This window comes from Schistocerca cancellata, chromosome 4, assembly GCF_023864275.1.
Source record: "Schistocerca cancellata isolate TAMUIC-IGC-003103 chromosome 4, iqSchCanc2.1, whole genome shotgun sequence".
NCBI classification, from domain to species: domain Eukaryota; kingdom Metazoa; phylum Arthropoda; class Insecta; order Orthoptera; family Acrididae; genus Schistocerca; species Schistocerca cancellata.
The window spans coordinates 367,425,505-367,437,341 of NC_064629.1; positions in this window are offsets into that span (position 1 = coordinate 367,425,505).

The following is an 11,837-nucleotide window of genomic DNA, read 5'->3' on the forward strand; positions in this document are numbered from 1 at the left end:
CTTTACAAATACTGTAGAAATATCTAGCAGCAATGGCATGAGGGATTTGCAAATACCGGTTTCATACCATGTTCCTTAGATGAATCACTTTTTAAATTGGGTAATTTTATTACGAGGTTGCACCGTCGGCGACGTGTAAGCGCACTGTTGGTCTGATACTATACACTCTAACGATCGCCGACATGGTATTTGTCTGGACATAAAACCACTTCATTCAGAGGTAATGTCATACCTCGATTTGTAAAGCGGATATAGCTTTTAACATGGATACTTGTATGCACCTGTAGAACCAAGACCGCTTCTGACAGTAACCTACAGTAGTTGTTGGGATCGGGTTTTTTAACATCTGGCAGTTTGTAAGACGATTAAACCTCTCTTTCTAAGACACGGTGGTAGCACTCACAAGAAAAACTTATGAGACATGTACACCCATGGCTGATTTTCTCTCAGTATTATTTCTTATCGCCAGCGATCAGTTACTGACGAATTATTATACTTAGTAGTAGGGGGTGCGTGATAGGTTCGCATTTGAGCATCAGGCTTATAAAGTATGTGTTTGTGTTCCGATATGTGCAAAGGAAATGACTATGTCCAGTCATAAGGATGGTATGGATGTGATAGCAAGGGAAGAGTATGTCAAGTCATAAGAATGGGTACCGATATTTCTATTTCCAGAGCCACAACCATGAGCAGGGTGTATTTCCAATACTTCGCTCATTGTCGAATGTCAGTCGTAACGCCTATTTTAGTATTTATGACGACTTACTGAGATGACAACTGTTGCGTGTGGAGGTCTAGGCCGAGGGTTGTGAGATGGTGCATGGTGGGGAAGCTGTAAGATGCGTGCAGCGCCTGGCGTCGTTGACGGGGGCCTCCTGCGCGACCCTCTTGCCCACGGCGATGGAAGTCAGACGACTGGGCGGATCGCGGCACAACACCGAAATGGCGGAAACCACCGAAGCAAACCATGGAGGAAAAGAAGTCTACACCAGCGCCATGGATATAGAGATCGCCCTTTGTTTTTAGATCGTATAAAAAGGATAATTTTACTGTGTATTTTAATATTGACAAGCACAGTTTTTAACCTTGACATCTACAGATTTTAATTAAGTATTTTTAGAGATAAAAGTAAATTACAAAAATCTACTTACTACACTATGCGCATATGTAATGTAACAAATGTACCAGACGCCACCTGTCGGTAATAATTTTATAATTAATATAAATGACATGCATTCTGCCAACCAATTTTATGTGATGCAGCATGTGAAGTTTGCTGTGTATCGACGGGTTACTCCTGTAACCGAAATTGCAGGTACGTTCTGGTAAATTTGATGTTGGTTGGATAAGATGAAAAAGGTTTGGATTTGTGAAATAGTAAATTAGTACCATTATCGTTACAGATCTGAAGATGGTTCTAGAGGAACCGAAACCGATCATGTGAATAAACATTTTTTGCAATCAAGACAGATTATAAATAACATCGGAAAAACCAGCGATTGCGGTTATCCCATCAGACATTATGTCTGTTTTTGCGAAGTTTGTGTCACGTCAGGCTTTGGGATACATTACGAAGTTCTTAGTATTAGGACAAGGATAATGAAAGAAAACTTGAAAATAAAATTTAACAAAACGTGCTTAGATGCAGGGATTACTCCTAACTACGCAAAAGTAAAAATCAGGAATATGTCATACATAGCACAAATAGCAGAACGTAAAAATGGAGTATTATGGGTTAAAAGTCAAATTGTAGAAGCATATAAAATGAAAGACAAGTTAAATAGGGAAGCTTTTAATCTTCACTTGATTCTAGGTAACATTTTATCTCCACTACAGTTCACATATGTATGCAGAGAGATTGAAAACAGAATTGACAGAGAGTGAGAATTAACTCTAAACAGACATCAGAAGAAGCTTTTTAACCTAGGTGTAAATTTTAATATTGATTACGAAACGGCGCGTAAAAAGTTGCATACCTTTTATGAGAGGGTCGTGAACTTAACTGAGACAAAATTAACAAAGGATGAGCAGAATCTTTTAAATAAAGGGCTGCAGTATAACCTAAATCCAGCAGTTAACTAAAATACAATAAAAAAGTCTGTCGCAGAAGTGAAAGATGCATGTGAGATCGAAAATATGAACAGATACGAACAGACCAACACGGCAGTTAAAGTAAAGAAGTCGATTATAGATTAAATGCATTCTGCTCACAAGAACAGAAACGAACCATTAACTCTTAAGAGCTTGAATAAGAAGTTAGAATCACATAAGGATATCGTCACAATGGCAGATAAGGGCTGCACTATGGTTTTAATGCATGATACAGACTATATAGAGAAAACCAAAAGTTCCTTGTGGAGAACGGAATAGTAGAGATCAAGAAAGATCCAACCAGGAAATTTCAAACAGACATAAGGAAACAAATAGATAACAGTGTGTTTCTCTTCACGGAGGAGGAAAAGATTAAATTGAAAGTAATGAATCGTCAAATCCCCCAATTAAGGTCACAAATAAAGCTCCATAAGGTTGAAAAATCGATTCGCCCAATCGTCAGTAATACCTGTAGCCCAGTTTATAAATTAAATAAAGAGCTAAATAACAGATTGAAGGCAGCATATACATATCGTCGACTTTTAACATTAGAAACAGCTATGAATTTGCCGACGAAATTACAGACATAGTTATACCTCAGGATGCGTCACTAGCTTCATTGCATATTACCAATCTGCACATAAACATTCCCGTAAAAGAAACGATTGAGATCATTAAGAACAATCTCCTCACTCATGGTAAATTGGCATTGGGGGAAGTGACTGAACTAGTGGAAATGTTGGAACAAGTCTTATCGTTCAATTGCGTTACTTTCAATGGTAAAATTTATCAACAGAAGACGGGTTGGCAATGCGGAACAGTTTAGCTGGGACGCTGGCTGACATTTTTGTAAATCACTTGGAAAACGAATTGTTTGATGAAAATCCTGATATCGCTGAGAAAATTGTATATTACATGAGATATAGTGACGACTCTATTTTATTATACAAAGGAGATAAAAATTATTTTGAAAGTGTAGCACAAATTGCAGGTACGTGCTAGTAAATGTGATGTTGATTGGATAAGATGAAAAAGGTTTGCATTTGTGAAATAGTAAATTAGTATCATTATCGTTACAGGTCTGAAGATGGTTCTAGAGGAACTGAAACCAGTCATGTGAATAAACATTTTTTTGCAATCAAGACGGATTATAAATAACATTTCTCAATTACTTATGGTGTGATGGTCATAGCCAGCTCTTTGCAGATGATCCAACATTAATGATTAAGGGTAGAAACCCTGCTGAGGACTAAAGGATATGGATATTTTGCTTGAAATAGTCAAAAAGTGGTTTGAAGCAAATAAAATTAAATTATATTAAGGTAACAACCAGAAAATATTAAGCAACCTTGGTGACTGTGGAGCCATAGCAAATGTTAATACTTTCAAACTGCTGAGAATTACAACTGACAATAAGCTAATGAGGATCAAACACACTGCATGTGTGTGTTCTAAGTTCTCAAGGGTAATTTATCATCTCAAGAAGTTCAAATGTCTGATAACAGATTACTACATAATCATAATATTGTCGCAGAAGAAGCTGTGGTGTAGTGGTTATGATACTGGACTATTGTAGGGAGGGTGGTGAGTTCAAAACTTCGACTGTCAGTTAGGTATTTGTCTCTTCACTAGGTCACGCAAACTGGGTGCGTGGCCTAGTTTTCCGTCCTGGTGGAAAATTCATAGGGAGTGTCCGTCACTATGTGTCGCACTGTCAAAAGTGCCAGAGGAGAAAGGCAGTTCCTCAGAAACCAACTGGCCGACTCAAACCAATTCCACCAGCCGAAATGCCTTTCCAGCCAGTTGAAATTGACCTCCTCAGACGATTTCCAACGTCTTCTAGTGGCAATAGATGGATTATTGTTTTGCACTGTTATCTGACACGCTATGCCATTACAAAAGCCGTGAAAACAGCCGAAGCATTCGAGGTAGCCAAATTCATCATGGAAGACATTGTATTAATATACGGTGCCCCAAATTCGTTAATTACGGATCGAGGGAAAGTTTTTCTTGCAAATTTATCCATTAAGTACCTTAAATTGTCCTTTCACATGCTCTGGCCGATTTAAGGCAAGCATAATTTGAGTATCTTGGGGCCCTTCTTTTGCTCAGCAGAGAGATCCTGGAGTGCAGCGAGACAGTCACTATCTTCATCAAAGTTTGATGGTCCAGTTGGATGTCAACTTTGTGAATCAGTCAAGGAAAGGATGAGGTGTAGTGGTGCGTAAAGCCATCGATGCCAGTAGCAAACAATACAAGTTTTTGGAGGTGCTGGCATCGATGGCTTTCGATGATGTGGAAGGACAATTTAAGCTAGTTAATGGATTACTTTGCAAGAAAAACTTTGATCCGTTTGGAAAGAGGTGGCTACCAGTGATTCCTAAACACATGCCGTTAGATGTTCTACAGAAATTCCATGACACACCTGAGGCCGGACATTTAGGATTTATTAAGACATATGATAGGATCCACAAGATATTTTTCTGGCCAGGTTTATTTAGGAGTGTCTGTCACTATGTGTGCCCGCATCTCGTGGTCATGCGGTAGCGTTCTCGCTTCCCACGCCCGGGTTCCCGGGTTCGATTCCCGGCGGGGTCAGGGATTTTCTCTGCCTCGTGATGGCTGGGTGTTGTGTGCTGTCCTTAGGTTAGTTAGGTTTAAGTAGTTCTAAGTTCTAGGGGACTGATGACCGTAGCAGTTAAGTCCCATAGTGCTCAGAGACATTTGAACATTTTTTTGTCACTATGTGTCACACTATCGAGATTGCCAGAGGAGAAAGGCAGTTCCTCAGAAACCACCTGGCCAACTCATACCAGTTCCACCAGCGTGTCGGAACTGACATCCTCGGACGATTTCCAACGTCTGATAGTGGCAACAGATGGATTATTGTTTGCACTGACTATCTGACACTCTATGCCATTACCAAAGCCGTGAAAACAGCCGAAGCATTCGAGGTAGCCAAATTCAACGTGGAAGACATTGTATTAACACACGGTGCCCAAGGTCGCTAATTACGGATCGAGGGAAAGTTTTTCAATCGAATCTCGTGACAGAGATAAAGTGTCAGTGCGACATTACTCATCACATGACGACTGCCTACCATCCGCAGACTAACGGGCTTACTGAACTCCTTAATAAGACCTTGGCCAACATGTGAGCAGTGTTCGTCAATGTTGAGCAGAACAACTGGGATGACGTACTATCTTTCGTGATGTTTGCCTACAACACCGCCAAACAAAACACCACAGTATTTACGCTATTTTTCCTGGTGCATGGGTGTGAGGTGACTACGACGATGGACACTGTGTTTCCGTTACATCCTGATGAATTGGACGACGACTACATCGGCCAGGTGTTAACCAGAGCTGAGGAAGCTCGGCGGATAGCTCGACTCCGCATTCTGCAGGCTCACGAAAACGATCGCCGAAAGTATGACGCGAGCCACCACCCTATTGTCTACCAGCCTAGTGACCTCGTCTGGATCTTCACTCCTGTTTGGGAGGTTGGTCTCTCTGAGAAGCTCCTCAGGCGTTGCTTTGGACCTTATAGGGTTATAAGAAGTTGTCTGATGTTACTTATGAAGTTGAAGATTTCGACTGTGACACAATACGATGAAAGATCAGAGATACGGTCCACGATCCTCGAATGAAGCCCTATAAGAATCCTGCAACCCAGGGTAAATTCGAAGCTCCAGCGACGGGCAACAAGCAGAAAGGTGACGAAGAGCGTAGTGGCAAAGGAAGTTTTAAGAAGATCACCGCAAGGGAGAACATCAGTCATCGGGAGTTGGAGTATGCGGAACTTTTTTTTTTTTTTTTGCGCTTAGAACCGCTTTGCCACCTCGCCTTTTTTTTATCCTGCATCAATAATAATAACAGTAATAATGACAATAATAATAATAATAATTTCATGTAGCTCAATTTTTTTCTTTCTTTTTTTCTTTTTTATTGTTCCTTATATAAGTGCTGAAGCCACTACAATGTCCGCGCGACGAGTGTGGCAGGCAGGTGGCGGTAAGTAGGTCAGGGGTCAATTAGTCTGAGGCCTGGCCACGGTGCCGCCCCCATACCCGGTACCACTCACATTGACTGTAAAGGAACATTGATTGTTTGAGCCAGGCTATTCGCTTGATACATAAACGGGCTAAGGTTTGAGAGCTCGAAGAGCTATCCAATCCCTGTTCTATTGAATGCAATATGGAGCATATTACCGTACTTGCGACGGTGATCCGCGTAGTTTTTAATTTTAAGATATTCCGTTTCCATGTGTAACAGAAATTCGCTGTAATCGTCGCCCGTCAGCCGATTGAATACATGACTTTTATAGTGACCCAACAGCCACATGACGGCATTATTTTTAGTTGGCGGAAAATATTTGACGTCTGGTCTGTGCAGTAAGTTCGTGTTTATGTTATTTTCAGAAGTCCTAGTTATAAGGGCGACTTGTTGACGAACCCATTGCCCACTGCGCATGCGGTGACTGCAAGTATATCTGTGGAGAACAGTATCCACTTGGTGACAATCTGGACAATGGGCTGTATCGCTTAGCCCAATCGCATGCAGGCGCTCATTTGTGCTGATAATGTTGTTGACCGTTTTGTACCACGTCTACCTGACCAAGGACAGAAGTACACTGCTGCTGATGTTCGCCCACAGGACATCCCAATTGACACCAGTATGCTTTTGTTCGATTTTGTTCTTGCCCTCATATTGTTTCCCGTGCTGCAGAATGTTATTGGCAGTTAAGGGACGATGTTGGAGAAGGACCTCACTCAAGTAGTTCTTTTCCAGATAATACGTGCGGATGTGGGAGAGCTGGTAGTCGATCGTCTGCACATTGATCGGCGGTTCTACGCTTTTCGGTGCGACTGCCTCAAACAACTTAGCCGTAAAGGTGTCAGAGTAGCTTTGGATTAAGGATGTCATCCGTTTAATGTACAAAGCCGTTGCTTTGGCGTTCTGGTCGGTTAGACCCATACCGCCATGCAGAGGGTCGAGAGTCACAGTCTTCACGTCAACTCGAAATATTTCCCCCCGCCACAGAAAACTGGTCAACTTTCTCATTATCTGTTTGGCTATGACGGTAAGGAGTGGAAAGACCTGTGCCACATAATATGCTCTCGACAAGATACATGTATTTATAAATTTAACCCTCTGAAATTGGTCCATGCTGCGATGGACGTTATCTATTAAAGCACCCTTGACTTTGAGCGAGACATCCCGCCAATTTGCCGTTATCATCCTTTGTGGGAGGACCGTCAGTATCGTCCCAAGAGATTTGTGTTCCGTAACATGGTTAGCCCATTCTAGGCCGACACCGTCAAGTCTCCTTATACGGATAAATTTGCTTTTAGTTTCATTCATTTTTGCTCCAGAAGCGGAACAATAGCTTCTGAGGTCTGCCTCCAGTTGAATTACATCTTCCCTGTTCCTCACAACGATGCCGACATCATCAGCATATTCACCAACTGCAGTTTGCTTCCCGGCGATCGTTATGCCTGTCATGTGCTCTTGTACTAGCCGCAGCAATGGTTCTAGTGAGATGACAAGGAGCAACATGGAAAGGGGGCTTCCTTGGGGGGACACCCCTTGCGATGGTAATTGGTCTTGTGAGCTGGCAGTTGACGGAGATCGTGGCGGCCAGACCAGTGATCATATTGCGCACGACAGCGATGGAGTCCTGCCGGAAGCCTCCGCATCGTTTCGAAGAGGTATTTATGGCTGAAACGGTCAAATGCTTTATAAAAATGGACAAAAAGGAGGCCGCAATTAATGGTGCTGGCTGACGACAGAGCGACGATATCTCTATATTGTGCTGTAGTCTGAAATATTGATCGCCTATAACCACAAGTTTGCTGTTGCCCAATTATGTTTGCGGTCAACGGCATCATTCGTTTGTTTAAAGCTCTCGCAATAATCTTATAATCTGAATTAAGAAGAGAAATCGGCAGGAAGTTGTTAATCTTTTTACATCCCTTATTTTTAGGAATCAACACGATTTTACATTCTTTAAGTTCTGGTGGTACAAACGTTCCCCGCAGGACGTCGTTAACGGCTTGTGTCAACTTATCACCTATGATACTCCAATATCGTTGATAGAATTCGATCGGAAGACCATCAGGGCCCGGCGATTTCCTTTTAGGGGAGCCGCGAATTATTTCAAAGACGTCATCTGGACTAAAAGCCGAAAATAAGCTGACATTGTCGTCCTCGTGCGTTGCTTCTGCCTCATACAGGGCACTGTAATACCTGTGGATTTCTCTGATTATCTCGTTTTGCACAGTGAGGACAGTACCGTTTTCTAATCTAAGTTCGTCCATGAACATCCGTCGTCGGTTCTTGCGGTGTTTAATCAGATGATATAACGCAGCCGTTTCGTCCTCGCTGACATATCTGGCTTTTGACTTAATTTTAAGACCCTCCAGTTGTTTTCTCATTACGCTTAATAATGTCGCTTTAATTTTCTTGATGTCGGACAATCGTCTGTCTGAGCCATCTGCCTGATCATACAAGTCCCGTAAAACCATGTAGTAAAATTCCACTGTACGATGAACTGCCCGCGATCTCTCTATATTGTAAGATATAATTACTTTCCGTAATTTGGGTTTCGCCTTGCGGGTCCACCACTCCAAAACACTCAGAAAGTTGTGTACAGAGCGCAAGCAAAATTCCCAAGCTGTCTTTAATTCGGCCTCGAGCTCTTCGTCTGTTAAAAGGCCGACATTCATGCTCCACTGAATCCTAAACCAGTGAGTTGGTTGCCGGTCTAAGAGTATGCAGGCACTCACACTACAGTGGTCAGAAAAGCTGACTGGAATTATTTCCACTTGTAGCAAATTCTTTACTATGTGACTCGACATATAGATTCTATCAATCCTGCTGCTGGAATTATGTGAAATGTGCGTGTATTTCACAAGCGTGGGATGCTTAACTTCCCACGCGTCGCTCAATTTCATTTGGGAGACAAGAAAGTTTAATTCATGGGAATAATTAAAATTTGGGGATTGATCTTTATGGTGTAATACACAAATAAAATCGCCTGCAATGATCAAGTTCGGAGAGTCTCTCCGCAATAAATAAATGATATCCTCCTTAAAAAAACTTCCAGATGGTGCATACAGATTGATTACACTGACGCCCATGATATTCACGCCTATCCCCCGTCCAAAGTATAACTTTTCGACATCGGTTAGAGGTATTCCTTCCCTGACTAAAATCGCTGTGCCAGCACTCAATTCGGGAGCGAAATTGATTATTGCAACATAGCCGAGAATGTTAATTTGCCATGTTGCGACCTCTCGTAAAATGGCAATATCCGTACCAGAGTCAAACAAAAATTGTTTTAATAAAGCAAGTTTTAACTCGGACGTAATCCTATTGATATTGAGGGAAGTGATAGTGTAGGCCTGTAGCATACATATAATGAGATGTAAAAGTATAACAAAACGATGGCATGGAGCTCAAGAGTGCCGTCTGCAGGATTAAAAAAGGTATAATGTGAGCAGCCATGGGAGGATTATTGGATCAGGAAGCTAAGTAAAGACCATAACAAGTGATACACTGCGAATCACAGGTCGGTTGGAGCAAAAACGACACAGTGAATGCTGCGAACCATAACCGGATAAGAGGACAGCACGGAACAAACCTTGTACCAGCGAAATTACTACTGTGGGGGATGGGCTTCGCCGAGTTCTTTGCTGTTGTCATCACCGAATCCTTCCCTCACAATTTCATAACTAATATTTCGGGCGCGGCACGCAAAATTGGAGGTTCCTGTTCATGACGTGGGTCTCAGAATACGGCATCCCCTCAAGTCCATCCGCACTGGCTACAAAGTCGAGCCGGCCGCGGTGGTCTCGCGGTTCTAGGCGCGCAGTCCGGAATCGCGCGACTGCTACGGTCGCAGGTTCGAATCCTGCCTCGGGCATGGATGTCCTTAGGTTAGTTAGGTTTAAGTAGTTCTAAGTTCTAGGGGACTGATGACCACAGCTGTTAAGTCCCATAGTGCTCAGAGCCATTTGAACCATTTTTCAAAGTCGACCCGCATAACATCATCTGGTACTAAATCCTCCGTGATTGATGGTTTTGGTTTCCGGGCTGCAGGAGTCTTGTGAGATACTTCCTCATCTGAATGCTCATCACTATGTTCCAGCAGCCTTTTCTTTTGCTGAGATTCACTTTCAAGACAAACTGGCGCAGCAGTTTGCCGTCCTACGAGTGGTGGAAACGCATCAGCGGTTATAGGCGGGGTCTCGGAGGTAGTTGCCTGGGGAGCATCAATATCAGGGTGTGCAGAAGAACCAGAATAATCTACTGCCATTACCTCGTTAAGTGTCAATCTACGCCGCGGCTGGAGACTATTTTTCAAGACAAAAACTCGGCGGGAGCAGTCCTGGCGAATATGGCCTAATTCATTGCAGATAATGGCAGTTGAGGGCCTGACCAGAATATATAATGTGAGCCTTATAACCATCGACCGCGATGTGAGAAGGAATGTTCATTTTTACTTCCATGTCCACTGATCTAATCCCATTGAAACATTGTAATTTGTAGCGAGACGACCACTTTTCGTTGACAATTTCTTTAACCTCACCAAACCCAGAAAGTGCATCTTTAATTTTAGCATTGTCAATCTCTATGGGCAAGTTAAGTACTCTAACTGTCTGAATTGAGGTATCGGCACGTGTTACAGTAACCATACTAGTGGTGCCGTCGCGATGAACAAAAGGGACTTGTTTGCCGATTTTTTCAATAAGTCGATCAACTGCTACTGGACTGAGAAACTTGACAAACACGCAATAACGATCAGAATCTAGCTGGGTGGTGTGCATAAAATCATAAGTGATACCTATTACCTCGGTTAGCCAGTCATGAATCTCGAGGGCGGTCGGTTGAACTCGGCGAGTATCCCTGTCAAAGCCAAAAACCAGGCTGTTTTTCCGGATGGTGGTAGACATGGCGCTGCAGCTGTAGGGAATCCGATCAAGCCCGAATCCCGTACAAAATCGGCAAGTTGCTGACGAAAAGGATGACCACAAAAAAGTACAATACACGTGAATAACTCGGAACACAGAAACACACAACGGCATACAGTAAACACTGGCAAGGACACCGACGATGCGGAGCAAGCAGCTAGCACGTCCGACCGCAGCGACAGCGAAAGCCGGAATGAACTGATGACTCGTTCCCAGACTAGGACGTAACAGTGAGATGCTGTTCTCGTATTAAGGGAACAATGTTGCAGAAGAAGTTGTGGTGTTATGGTTATGGTACTGGACTATTACAGGTAGGATGGTGAGTTCAAAACTGACCTGGACTGTACAATTTTAATTTCTATTTTCTGTTCGAGTACATTCTAGAAGTATCCACATATGTCAAGAATCCTTGTACTAGAATGTTCTGTCACAGTAAATATACCATATGTGTTTTGGCTGGAGCCACTTCGTTCCGGGTTCTTGTATGTGCAAGTGCTGAATAAACCTTCGTTAAGTGAAGTTAGTGTTCGCCATTCATCTAATTACACCTTCTTCTACGTCACAAAATATTTTGCATTTTTCCACAGCCACATCACATATGGATTGCTGCTGTGAGGACGCTCCACTGGAAATAAAAACATATTGCTCCTACATAAGAAGGCCATAAAAATAGTATCTTCCAGCAAGAAATTTGACCACTGCAGACCTATTTTCAAGCAGTTGGGAATAAAGACAATATTTAGCCAGTACGTTTCCAACTCTCTCGTCAGTG